Raw genomic sequence first — 15,288 nt, forward strand, 5'->3', positions numbered from 1 at the left:
TTATACAACGGCTGAATTAACGTTAAATTTTGCAATGTAGATTTATGCGGCAAATAAAATAAAGTTTATCGGCTTACAATCCCTGCCTTTTATTGAGGATCATGTTCTGAAATCAAGCGTACAAATACTAAAGAACACTAAGGAAACGACTATTATTAATTTACTATGATTTATCTTACCGCAATATATTAATGTGATAAAAACAGTAACTTTACTCTCAACCCTTTCGATCGCAAGCGTCTTGAATCAACTTGTCTCAATTATCTTCCAGTTATAATTGATCTCTAACTCATAAATCAAGTCAATGCATCAAACTTCTAATTCTCTTGTCTCTTCAGTTAATTTTTTATCCCGAATAATGCTGTATTGTGATTATTTTAATACGCAATATATTACATGCGTTTACGAATATTAATAATTCCAAAGCAAATTTTCACGAACGATTCATATATTACGAATGTATACTTGAACTATTTTCGAGTCGTTTCAGTCATTTGTGAACAGAATGGAATGTGCGCTCTTCAGTTAACTGACTCCAAGAAAAAGAGGTTATTTCGAGCATCGTTGGAGCGGAAAAGGACATTTTCACCACGGAAAGGATCCAAGGCCTTCGAGCGCTTCAATCAATTGGTTTTCGAGCACCTGATTGAGTGCCTAGTTTTTCCGCTTCTTCGATGGTACCATAAATTTTACGCTCATTTGTGAGCCCTTCTTATCCGTAAAGCTCGGAATTGCGACAGAGAGGCAGGACCCAATCTGGTTCAGGGATCATAATTGGACGCATGGCACGTTATGCGTCGTTTTCCATAACTTTTTTCAAGTTTTCATCTAAAATATAAAGATTTATTTCCAATAAAACTTATCCTTATTTCATATAATTTACAGAAAATTTATCGCTGAAAAATAATGAGGTTCAAGGAGGATGAGATTCAACTTCAATTACATTATTGGAACATTAATTTGTTGTGTGACTGTACGGCTTAGGTCATCGTTTAAAAATACTGGGATTTAACTCTGCCGGGCGAAAGAGGATTAAAGTGTCACAATAATGGATTTAGCGTGGAAGTTTTTAAGCTACGTTAGTAACTATCCTTTCGTTTCAATGTGGTTGAGGTATTTAAAACTCTGGTATTGAAGATCCGATTCGGAAAGTATTTATTCATATTCGATCATCGATGCGGCGGCGGATATATGGTCGGCATTTTAGCAGCCAATTCTAGTACAACATTCCGCATGCGTTCCACCCGGCCTGATTATTAGCTTTATCAGAACCCAGTGCACTCGATAATCAATACACGGTGAGCTATGTGCCATTTCCATTTCGCCATTGATATTAGCTGCATTATTTAGCCCAGGCATTTCGTGACCGCAGGCATTTCACGGTGACTCGTCTTGAATAATCAAGTTGCAGAAATGAAGTTTTGAATAGGGAAAGGTGGCTAATTCTTTACTCGTTATAATTGCAATTTTAAAATTCGTTGCATTTTTTGTAGTTGCTTGAACTCGTAATTATTTTTAGGGGCTTTCGTGCTGGTTTCATTATTGCAAATATAGCATAACATAACACAACATAACATAGTGATGTCGGCGCTGAAGAGTAGGCCAGATGTGGCCTAAAAAAACATGATGTCATTTTTTTCAAGTTGCTGAGTATTCATCAGAAAGTCTAAAGTTCAATACACTGCGTAATTTTTAGCTTAGGAAAGGTCGTGGATGAACTAAATTTTGAGTTGAAATTAAAAATTAATAATGATGTGCCCTCTTAATAAAATAGTACCTTGTACAATAACCTTATTACAACCCAATGCTAAAGATTGGACTTTTCTTTTCAGTAGACTTAACAATTCATGCATCATTAAATAGAGTACGTGTTATAAAAATTATGATACATGTTGCAAAAAGTCTCTCTAAAATTCCACAAATATGGATTGAATTGCCGAGAACGTAAAATTCTTATTCGGAGGAACGCAAAGGAGTACGTATAGCTGTAAGAGGAAGTATATGTGAAGAGGGAGTACCATTTACGTTTATCTGCAGAGAAAAACTTGAATAACCGATTCCGTATTCCTTGCTGCCATCCTTCTCTGGCCGGAGCACCGAATTAAATAGAGGTTGGAGTCGTCGAAATTCCGGAGCGAAATTGCTAGGCCGTGTAAAGATTCTTCAGTGTTTGTCTTCCACAGAGAAAAGATTGCAATCAAGAAATCGAGAGTTTGGAAACTGAGACATCTTCATGGTACATTAATTGAATACTTCCTTGCCCTATGAAAAGTAATGAGAAAACTCCTGATAAAAAATGAATTTTTCGAATCGTAGAGCATTTCTCAGTCAGGAGTTTAATACACTAAAATCAGGCTTTCAATTCGTTCCATATCCTAGTGCCCGGAAGGTCGACTTCAATTTAATTGCCTATCGTTACTTCGGTATTTCTTGGATCGCAAGTCCCGATTTTCTGCGATACTTTATTCATTTTAAACTTTTAGCAGCGTTGCCTCAATTTAGCTCAGCCTTTTAAACACCGGATGGAAGTTTGTGCATAGAAAATATCGAAGGCTGAGCTTCTTCCACTAAAGTCTCTATTTATGTAGAGGAAGGAGTCATAGAAAGGCTCCTCGCAAGGCTGATGGACACCGGACGTGGTAGTCGCTGTTCATCTTTGCCGCTGTCCGACCAACACAAAATGAAGAAATACGAGGCATGTTAGGCAGACAGGAACGGAGCGGGCTCCCGTGTAGCTCGGATCTCTGCACAAAAATTCCTGCCTGGCTCCGACAACCTGCTGCAACATATGCATGCTAAATTCTCGTCCTCACTCGGCACTTATGGACAAGGTTCAAGAACCAAAAGACGGTTACGTCTTGTGTAACATATTTATTGATGGACAGTTCTAGGGTGGAGTAGTTTTGTCAGGATTTGTACAAAACTGCCCGAATCTTCACATGTTTAAGCCTTCTCGTAATCATTGGGTTTTCTACGGCGAATAAGTAAATTCAAACGATAAAAAATCTTGTGTGATGTAGAGCAATAACGTTTTGAAATAGGATAATTTTCTAGCCAAATGAAGTCTGGAACGAAAGCCTGTTTAAATATAATATATTCGAGATTGCTGATTTTAAATTGTGGGAATTTTTAAAATTCCCACAATGTTGATGTTCATAAATCCTGGTCACGCGTTATTCGTTTTTGGAATTTGCGACACCTGCGCCTGGTGTGCAATTAAACGTCTTCACGGCGCAACAAGGAAAGATGGGACGACCACAAACTCAAATTTACGGCTCGGTGTCGTGTTCCTGAAATTGCTTTTGTGTTGAGAACTTTTTTGTGCTAAAAATTTCCTTCACTTTAAAGTTTTACGGTCTGTTATATTTGTGTGTGATGAGAAACAAGCAATTGCTTGTAACAATTGTCAACGCTTCATTCGCCGCTATTAAGAAACAAGTGTGCGACGGACCAATATGTGAATTTAGATTCATATTGTTCAATGGCTATGTAAGAATACGAATTCAGAAATGGTAAAATTTTCCTGAATTTCCGTGCAATCGTTCATGGTTGCATCATGTGCTCCCTTGAAGTACAGTGATATAAAATGCTCAATGAGATGTGCTCTTTGAGTAAAAATAAAACAAAATTGCTTGTAGATTTTTTGCAATGATTTCAGTGCCTTTGGCATTCAAGTAATTCCAATACATCAACCTCATGCAGCCCGCTCCACCGTCAATTTCGTGGCCTTTAGCCTATATTTTTTGCTCATCCCCCAATCTCTTTGATACAGTAAGAGGTATTGGATTCTGGGACGAGATTGTGGTACGTGTTATAAATCCCTGTAGCATGGATCGCGTCGGATAATGCATTATATTTCTCAGAACCCGTCGTGGTTATAAGCCTCATCCTTTGTGTATCTCTGTACGGCTCGGGCTATTGAAAACCAGCGCAATGTGTCCTTAGTGGCCCTCGCGCTCCCGTGATCTTTTGCCGCTCCAACACAACTTATTTGATAAAAGAAATGAAATACAGATAAGATCAATTGAACTTGTAGTTATTATATCGTTATATAACTCTGAGTCAACTCCTCAGATAAGAATATTCTTTAGTTTCATTTAAAAAATCGACCTAAAGTAAATGAAGAGTTAAATTTAATTTAGTTGGAAGTGGCTTTCTCAAGGGACAAACAGAATGAATTTAATTTGGCGGTTTCGAAATGTTTTCGGTTTGCAAAAACTTAATTTTATCCCAATGTCTTCAAATATTTTTCTTGTTTTCGACAATATTTCAGTTTCAGTATTTAAAAATGATTTCATGTCTATGTGTATCACTCTTTGTAATTTTTTAAAATGTGCATTAATAATACATTATTTGCCCGAGATTCTAAAGGAATCGCGAAATAATTTAGTATCACTCACAGCGATAAGGCCAAGGTTCCTAAAAATATCAGCAGAAATCTGCCACTTAGTAGCTCGGCCGCTTCAACGTGAGGGTTAAGATTTTCATCATGGCCGTTTAAGGTCAGCCTCGCTCTCCCACGCGGGAATAATTCACTTTCTCCGGTCTTGCTTTCATTGCCGCGTACAACCTTTTGCACTAGACTAGACTCTGCAATTTTTCAACAGTTATTGCGTGAGATTCTGTCGGCGCGCTCCTCAGCAATTGCCTCGAGGCTGGAAATTCTCGGAAACTCGCATGCAATATCTCAGGCAATATTTAGCTAATAAGTTGTGCTCGGCGCTTGCTTGGATAACGCGTTTTTTGCTCAAAAAAGTTTTGCGAAACATTAATAAGCTGCAACCTCTACTGAAGGCACAGATTTTTTCAGGCCACTATTTACTAGGCTCACATTATATTTCTACAATTGGAAAACGGATTTAAAGCACGAAAATTCCATTGCAAAGGGCCTAAGTTTCAAGTTTTAATTTAAATGTGTGTATCTATATAATTTTAATAAAATACAATTTTTAATTTCATAATAATAAGATAAAATCCGAAATCCTTCGATTAATCATTTTACAACACGTCCTGTTTCTCACCATGAAATGATTTAATGGTCATTCAATTTGCTAGCATTTTTACCGGCGATTGTGAACAGGATTGTACACATGTTATATTAAATTTTGCCTAATAGTGAAGAACCTACAATCAGCTCTGTAAACTTCACTTGTTTGTTGGGATCTTGGTTTCTTGGGTGCCATCGTATTATCTCTGCTCCCGAGAGAAACCGTGGTCACTAATTTGTAGGGCATCACTTACATTATGTTCCTTAACCTGCTACGCCGATTGCCATTTTCAACACTAAAAAATTGTTATATAAACCCGGACAGAATAAATGAAAATTTTGGGTTCTTCTGTGAATTCAAATATCTTCTTCAGTATCGATGCCTCCGATAGTGACTTGTGACCGGGATCCTTAGGCTGCTCGAAATGGCAGCATAGGCTGATTTTTGAAAGCAACCCAGCAGAGCTAGTGTATCGTTGTCTGTCTGAAAGTTCAAGCAGTTGTTTGCCTACCGTGTTTGCAGTTACTCGCGCCGTTCGGAGCGCAAACAAAGCTTCTTCTCGCACCTTTTCGCACAATTGACAATTGGATTCTTGACAGTACTAAAGTCTGAATAGCAATACCCGTTCTTCCTGGCATTGTTGACTGTGTTCATTGTTATAATGAAAGATACAGGAAAATGCCTCATGAGTTCTATTTAAACTTTAAAGTCAAAACGGTTTTGGACAAATAATTGAACTGGAATCGGACGACCATGCGAGAATAATTATCGATCTTGATACGAGTATAGTACTTTTCATACCATTGCCAAATAGTAGTCATCGTGTCTCCAAAAGTCGTGTCTCGAGGCATTTTATAAACATATTAAAACATGAGGTATCAGTAGCAAAAAATCTCGCCATCAAATTCAAGCCAAGAGAAATATGAAGATGGAAATTAATGACTCGATTGCCTTGTTCGATATTCATATTTAAAAACATAACTTATGAAAAAACTGCTTCAGTTGACAATTATCCTTTTACTTTAAATGCACATTGGAGTCTCGTAAACGCGAGATACGATTTTTTAGCGAGACCACGAAAGAAGAATGTTGACAGATGCAAGGTTTAAATTTGGCCAAGTGTGAAAAGTCTTCGGATTTGAAAGTTGTCTCAACAAACGATGCTTTCACGCTTCGCCTGAATGAACTTTGCATGTGTTTCGCATTTCGTTTCATCGCCCTCAAAGTTTTGGCATCCAATGACCTTAGTTCTTAGTTTTTAATACTAAATATTCTTTGTTTGCTAACACAGAAACACTTTTGGCACTTAAGAACTTTGGCGAAAGGTAGATGCATGAATGTCATAATATCAACATAAATCGGTTAGTATCAACATAATATTCAAATATCCTACTCAGTACATCAGAGTTTTGATAGCAAGTGCATGTTTTGTTTATGATAATATATAATAACTTAGATCGGTATTTATTTAAAGAGTTTAAAATTATTTTTCAGAAGAGATTAATTGTTTTCGTGACCTTCGAAATAGTAAAGGCTATTTTGAACCAAGTTCTACTTGCAGTATTTGTGCCATCATGTTGGATACGACATTGTGCCGTCCTCTTTATTGCTCATGTCTGTAATTGTGTTGTTTAACTCTTGGCTAATTGTATTCAGCAGAGGGGCTTTACTAAGGATATTTTTTGTTATGCCAAACTATGTATAACTTGTGAAACCAAGTGTGGAAATAACCATGTGAATAACCCTCATTCAAAACGAGCTTCAAAAGCCTGTATTCATGTTCCACTAATCCATTTATCTGGGTAATACAACTATACGTGTACTACAATACAATAGTACCATTGCAGTCTGTTCGATTCGTTAAATATAATTAGCCGACGGCATCCATTTTTTCCGACGACAAAGCGATTCACTATTTTCTATTGAGGGAATACTTCAAGGGGGAGTCCTTGAAAGGCCCTCATTCTTCCCTTCCAATTGAAGCACCGTAACTGAACGGATGACATCGATGGCATGCCGATTGAATCGTATTTTTTTCAAATGTTTGATGATTGAATGGGCATTCGGTGTCTTGCTAAGGCAATTTAAATTTCAATTGATGAGAAAATAATTCCAGTGTTCAATGTTATCGTCGGGCTAAGAACTGTGTGCGCGAAAATTGATTAATGTTTATAAAGAAGCCTTTAATCGGCCTCCGTTTCTTAACTACTCCGTGCAGAGATGAGTTACAATAACGTTACAATAAACACTGAAGTCATTTTATTTTTTGACTGATTTTGGTTTGTACTTCGAAGTTGCTAGATTTACTATTTAGAATTATAGAAAGATTTCAGTTTTATACCAGGTTATTTGGTAGTTTGGTGAGGTTAAAAAGATGACACGAGCCTGAATCAAAAGCGTTGTATATGAGTGCGCCTTCAAGCTGATCGGTCATACGGCAGTCTGTGTATAGACTATACACACGGCAGCCTGTGTTTAAAATCTATATACACGGCAGCCTGTGTATAGACTATACACACGGCAGCCTGTGTTTAGACTCTATATACACGGCAGTGTGTGTATAGACTATACACACGGCAGCCTGTGTATAGACTATACACACGGCAGCCTGTGTATAGACTATACACACGTCAGCCTGTGTATTGACTATACAAACGGCAGCCTGTGTATAGACTATACACGCAGCAGCCTGTGTATAGACCATACAAACGGCAGCCTGTGTATAGACTATACACACGGCAGCCTGTGTATAGACTAGACACACGGCAGCCTGTGTATAGACTATACACAGGGCAGCCTGTGTATAGACTATACAAACGGCAATCTGTGTATAGACTATACAAACGGCAGTCTGTGTATAGACTATACAAACGGCAGCCTGTATATAGACTACGTATACACGCAGCAGCCTGTGTATAGAGTCAAATGGAGACAGCAGAGTTCTGGTGATCGAAGGCTCGCCTGGCTCGCATATCTTACTACAGGATGCCAAATTAGCCTTGACTTTCTCTGATAACATCGATGGTCAGTGTTGAATAAAGCTTTTGATAATATTTAGTCAGTGTTGAATACAGTATTCGATAATATCGATAGACAGTGTAGAATAAAATCTTCGATAACATCAAGTCAGTGTTTAATACAGTTTCCGATAATATCGATAGTTTGTTTTATCTACAGTCTGCGATAAGTTTGATAGTCTGTTTTGTCCACAGTCTGCGATTACATCGACAGTCTTTTTTATCTACATTCTGTGATTACATCGAGTCGCGCAAAATGTAGATGAGCCTTTGAAGTTGCGTGGGCGTTTTCTAAAAAAAGTCAAAGAACAGATCTCAAAGGTTACCGCTACTGCGTAGGACTGAGCTGTATTCGCTATGAAAATTTCATGCAATCATGTTGGAATTTGTTATTATATTTTGAAAATTTACTAAGCATGAAGAAATAGCTTCTCATACTCAGATATATAAAATACTAATAATTTTGACCGTCCAACGACGACAAAGCCCCAGCAGACTTAGGAGTGATCAACTATTCAGAGGTGCTGGGTTTTTGGCACGAATTCCAGCTACGAACGCGAACAGTCTTATAATAAAGCTCTATTAATTATGATTAACTATTATTAAACTGGAATTTAAGCAACAGTGACTTGAAATCTCTGACTGGGATTAAAATTACATGTGGAAACGAAAAATTTACATCTTACTTGTAAATTGAGACGAATTCCAGCTACGAACGCGAACTGTCTTATAATTAATCTCATGGAATTTAAGCAACAGTGGCTTGAAATCTCTGACTGGGATTAAAATTACATGTGGAAACGAAAAATTTACATCTTACTTGTAAATTGAGACGAATTCCAGCTACGAACGCGAACAGTCTTATAATTAATCTCATGGAATTTAAGCAACAGTGACTTGAAATCTCTGACTGGGAATGGAATGGCAGGTGGAAATGAAAAATTTACATGTTAGTTGCAATTTGGCACGAATTCCAGCTACGAACGCGAACAGTCTCATAATTAATCTCATGGAATTTATGCAACAGTGACTTGAAATCTCTGACTTGGAATGGAATGACAGGAATGCTGAGCTCTGCGTGAGGTGAAGCCGTCGATGTAATCTCTTGTGGCATGTTCTTGGTGACAGTGGCGTGACTGGAAGCAACGTTTAAATATTCACAGGTCTTATTCTGTGCGTGTAATATAGTGCTACAAATAATAGATACTATATCTGAGAGAAATAATTACAATGATTATTAAGTTTATTATTTGCTTCCTTAAGATAATATTAAGGAATTATTGAAATTCGAACAGGAAATTTTGACTGAGAATATTGCATCATATTAGGAACAGAATATTTGTTTCTCGATTTGAATTAAATGAAAAAAATGGTATTTAACACGTAACTTGAGTTATATGGCAGGAGATTATTTAAACGATTGATGGGAAGAAATGGACTAATTATTCCTAAAATTGCTGACATCAAACTCTGTGATTTTGATTCAATTACATTTCATTACCAGGCTCAGTATTTTATCAGTGCAATAAATATATGATTTATCTCAAATCAATTTTCTGAATTGTTCAAATTTGTGTCACATGAGGCGCGCTCGCTGATTAGAAGACTTAATTACAGATGCATGCTGCCATTCATGTAATGATTTGTAAGCTTGTTTTACATTGAGAATTAAAGTGGAATCAATCAATTAGAAATTAAAATTTTACGCTCGCGAGGCGGGCGTCATCCCAACATAAAGCACGTGTATTGCATCTCATTTGCGCGTTTTTCAACGCTCGTTGCACTGCTCGATAAAGAGGAATTTTTATTTCGATGTGTATTTTTATTTTACGTTGAATGAGAACAACGTGTAGCAAATGCATTTTACTACCTGCAGTGGCACTGATATTCAACATATGTATGCCTTATTTCTAGTATGAATTGGCATTTTAAAAATAAAATAATAAGTTTTCGCACGCATACACAATTATGAGAAATGTATTCAGTCAATTGAGAAATGTGAAATGCAAGTTATGCGAAACTGTTTATAACTTTTCATTTCTGCCTTTTAAAGCTATTTATTGCATGCTTTTAGGAATAATTTATGGAAAAATTATATTTCCTCCAACAAGTGAAGTTATTTTAAGTTGAATTTGGTTTAATTTATTAAATTTGAGTCGACTTTAAACTTTCTAATCAAAATATGACAGTTTCCGTGGAGATCAGAACGTTGGCGTGATTCACTCGGGCTCCAGCTTGCAGAAAGACACTCGTCATTCTCCGCATCTGTGATCATCGAGGGAGTTAAATTACGACACTTTTTTTTGACCTCAAAGCCTGAAAACTTTTATCTCGTTTGTAGAACGAGTGAACACTAAAATAGGCTAATGAGGGGAGACCTTTTGATGAGACGCAACTCCTGACTCTGATTGATGACAGCGAAGCGATAAAAGTCTGGTGGAAGCGAACCGAGGACAGGCTCTAATCCAGCTATTCGTTTGCTAATATAAATGATTATTATAGGATTCATCTGTCCTTCTGAAAAAAAAAAAAACAGTTGAAAGCGTGAGGCATCAAGATTGAATTAGGTAGAAAAATGGATTTTCCAAAAGCGTCATTTTACATCTGCATGAAATTTAGCATTATTATTTCTGATGAACATAATACGGATCTTGGTATTCAAAGTAATTTATTGAGGAAAACTCACTTTTAAATGATTAAGAGATAAGTACTTAGAATAATGAGTGTGATAAGAACGTGAAATTGACGGAAGACTCATGAGAGTTCGCAAGGGGACCTGAAAAATATTTTTTCCTCTAAAAATCACACATACAAATAAATTTTTTAAACACGAATAACAAAAGTTACAATTTATTAAAAAATGAAAATTCATGACATTGTAATTGAAATTAGATTGTGCAAGATAGCGAGCTACGAGCCCAAGTTTATGCTGCCAGCGTAGCAATTTGCTGGCAATCTTTGCGGCCACTTATTGCAGTGTATTTGCCTTGTCATTGATAAAATGTATTGAGTTTCCTAAGTGGAAATCGACATTAGGCCTCGTGAACCCGACTCGTCTGTTTGTTAAGAAGCTGGTCGAGACGTTCTATTGACGCCGATATTCCTTTAATATTTGTATTTTTTCGTATTATATAATTTTATTTTTAAGTATAATTTAAAAATTTCAAATAAAATAAAAACGAAAAAAGAATCCTAAGCTGAGCTATGATAAATACTTGAGCTGCAAAATTTTTAAGTGCTCTCCTTGACTTAATGCTTAAATAATTTTCGAAAAATTGTAGTATCTATCGACTGCTATAATTGAGCGTCAATCCTTTAATGAGTTCAAGGAATGCTGTGATTGCGTCTGATAATTATCAAATATGCGTCTGATAATTATCAATCCATCAAATTTCTAGCGAATATGTAATCAATGTACTTACATATTCAGCGAATTTTTTTAAGTCAAGTCCTACTGCAACTTGGTTCGTAGGATTTAGAGCACAGTACCTCCTAAGACAACATTTTTCAGTCCTGACAGGACCGTTCAATGTAGTCGTTGCCGCTGAGTTTGTTCTTGTAGACGACCTCTCGTGGAGTTCTTATTTAAAGCTTTGTGTTGCTGGAGCTGGAGTGTTCGACCTGAAGAATGACCATTACTCTTCTAGGTAATTAACGACGTTGGTGGGCTGTAGCAGCACTAATTACGGTATGGTGCTGGCAAGAATCTACAGAGAGTAGCTGCCTAGTGCTGTATGTAAAATTATTTGTAAAATTATACTCGTGATTCCACTTTTCTGTGAATTGCGCTTACAACTTATCACTAATAATTCTACTGACGGCAATGAAGGCTTACATCCATACCAATTAAAATTTCGTTGCTGTTGCTAAAGCCTATAGTACTTTTTTAATTAAACTAATGGATAGATGCGATTACATTTAGTGATTTTTATAATCTTATTAGTGTACGATAAATTGGAAATGATATAGAGAAAGGCTATACTCACTGGAATAAAGCATCTGTTATTTGTTATTAAAGTTGGTATATAAATACAAGAGAAGGTGAAAAACAAAAGAACGATCCATCATTGGAAATAATTTTTTGGCGGTTTCCATTCGTATTCGTGCGAGTATACGAAAGTTTCAAGTATTTTCCTGCATCGTGTACGTAAATGTCGTCGATAAAATACAAAGGCGATATCGTGAGTGCCATCGTTTGATGCATTTACTGCATAGTAAAGCGGTGGCAGTAGCGAGCTCAGCGCAGTATGAACACAATATAAATATAATATAAAGTATGGATATAATATAATAATTTATATTATATTCATACATACTTCATACTATAATAATTTATATTATATTATATATTTCCTAACTTGTTTTGTACAGCGTTCTGAAGGGGACTGCAAGTTCAATGAGCTATTCTTCATCACTGTAAATAATTGATTCATCGACACAAAACACAAGCCTTCTGTCTGAAAAGAATTTCGATTATATTTATATTTGCCATTCGTAAACGAATTAAATATTAACGGATTAATCGATTAATATATAACAGAATGATGAAGTACTTTGTTGAGTTGCCAAGCAACTAATTACAGTCTCTGTGACCTATTCTTCTGTTTGGTCCACCAGCTTTGTTCTGACGTGCAGACGACAGCGCGTCTTGACTGTGTGTTTTATGAACTAATTTGCCGAGCTAATAGCGACGTACAGCATGGGAGTAAAGATACGACCACTCAATGTAATCGTGGATAAAAGTTTACTGCGCCGTCTAGATATCGGGAGTACAAGCGACCTTCTCCATTAGACTTCTGTATGCATACTTTCAAAACTCGCTACGTGAACGTAAGTACTTACGCTCTATTTTCTTGTCTACGATTGGTGAATTTTGCTCGAAAGGCCGTCAATGATTGGCTGATGAACTTACGATCTCTCAATTTTTTTGAAAGTATAAGCCCTGCTCTACTTCATAGCATGAAACCGAATGCTGACATGTTGATATTATTCAGCTCATCAGTTTGTACGTGTAATTAGAGTCGTGGGTGCAATAAATGTCTTTCTTAAAGATTATTAAATAATTTGTTGTGCTGTTTGTCAACCTAAAATGTACTAAATGTTTTACAGTTTTGACGTGATTGCGTTTCTCGCTATGTTCTTGGAAAGCAAAATGCGACAAGAAATGTAAAATTGTAGAGACGAAGAAAATTGTTAATCTTTTTTTGTACATTTGCGTTCCCAAATTACCTCGAGTTTTTAATGGAATTTTTATGAAGTGCTGGCAAACTTCTCGTTTTGAATATATACATATTCATAATTTATGTGTTATTTTTTTTACTTACAGCGTTCTGTTTTAAATTATTTAAAATGAGATATTTTGGGACTCCTGACACAACTATTTACGTTCTTGTGTTCTTTTACCCATTAAATTAATTTGAATTTTCCTCTATTTCAGGTGAGTTTATTGATGCTGAGGATGACTTCTGGATAACTCAACTGGTAAGCCGACTGATATATCTTCAAGAAATAGATTTGTTAAAAAATCAGAGAATTTAATTATTTAAAATGTTGAATGTTCAACTATACAACGCATTTATATAGAGATAAAATTGACGGTTTCTTATGTGTCGGTTTGGATAACTTTGACGGAATTGTTCATAAGTAGTTTAAAGATTGTTGAATAATTTTGCGCTCTCATTTAATTAATTGAAAATTTTATTAATGATTTACCAAATTTTTAAAGCATTTTTATTGAATTTAAAGACGGCGTTGTTAAAAACTTCATAACTGTACAAATTTAGTTTGTATCATTGCTGTCGAAAAAACCCTAATGCAATATTGTGGTGTTTAGCCTAGTTTTTAATGAAACTCCCAAGTGTTCCAAGATAATATGAATCTTCATAATCTCGTTATTGAAAGCAAATTCCATATTTCAACTTTCTCTACTTCAGTTTCATTCATTTTGTTTAAGGCGGTGTTGACAATTTCTGGCATTCAGTTTAACATCCTGCCACAATATTCTAGATCTATTTTTCAGCAGCCTCGGAAGCCGGATACATTCTCATGGAATATTTACTAGACCAACAGCTCCTTCCGTTTTCTTCACAGCAAACATGATGGATTTGATCGTCAGCTCGCTCTTATAAATGCTTGAGTTTTGATATGAAATAATAATAACAACTGAATTGGTCCATGACAGGAGACTTGACACTATATAAGCGCAAGTTCTACCTCGAAAACGACGTTGAAACAACGTTGAAACAACGTTCAATCAACGTTGATTAAACCAAAAACGCTTATTTCAACGTTTATTCAACGTCGTTAAATTTGCCTGTCGAGAGGACTCTTAACTTACGGATAAATGTTCATGAATTCAGCCCACCTGCATAAGAAACCAGAACCTTAGTGGCACAGTTTGTTTTGAATTTAATTGTGTTTGCATTTTTGCCTCTATATTTTCTAATTAAGCTGCAGCATAACCTCTCTATATTATTTAGCGCAATGTACAGAGCGACCAAATTAATCGATACGTGTGGCGATGTATGTCATTACTCTGCTTCAGTTATCACATGACTTTTGAAAGCTGCATCGCTATTTTATGGTCTCACTGTCACTACTATGTTTGTTATTGTGTTTTATTCTCTACTGTTGCGTCAGTCATTACTGTTTTGATGCGTTCCACGCTGATAAGGCTGTCTGTTTAGCTGACCGTGGACCACTTTAAGTTCGGCACTGTCGCCAACCCTCCGACGCCGCGTACCACTAATCCTACATATCAGCGTCTAATATTTAGCTTCGGCAGCACCTTTTTTACTTACTGCACTAATAATTACCAAGTTTCATACGATTACTGCTAGAATTTTTTGGTTTCTTTATATCGGAATTAAGTCGTTAAAATATTAACTAAAGATGCATTTTAAAGTCGTTCATTAGTATAATGCAGTGATATCAGGGCTTCCGCTCTGCGATAAATTCCTTTAGGAATAGAAATATAATAAATTCATTGTAAACAACTTGGGAATCCACTGAATCACGCCAATAACTCATTTGATTGGAACTAATAACAGTTTCACTTCGCTTGAAATAGTTTATTGGTCGAATTTATGGGTCTCTTTGTGCTATTTTAGTCCGTGAATGGTTGTCCGGTGATACCAATTAGTGGCTGTCGGAGTCGCCCACATACAAACTATTGCTAAATTACCTTCCATTCTAGTAAAATTTAAGATGATTATTAATTAATTAACTTTCCATCAAGCACCCATCTTCCATTGAAGATGGGTGCTAAAACCCACCCATCTTCA

This window comes from Hyalella azteca, unplaced genomic scaffold (genome assembly GCF_000764305.2).
Source record: "Hyalella azteca isolate HAZT.00-mixed unplaced genomic scaffold, Hazt_2.0.2 contig8602, whole genome shotgun sequence".
Taxonomy (NCBI): domain Eukaryota; kingdom Metazoa; phylum Arthropoda; class Malacostraca; order Amphipoda; family Hyalellidae; genus Hyalella; species Hyalella azteca.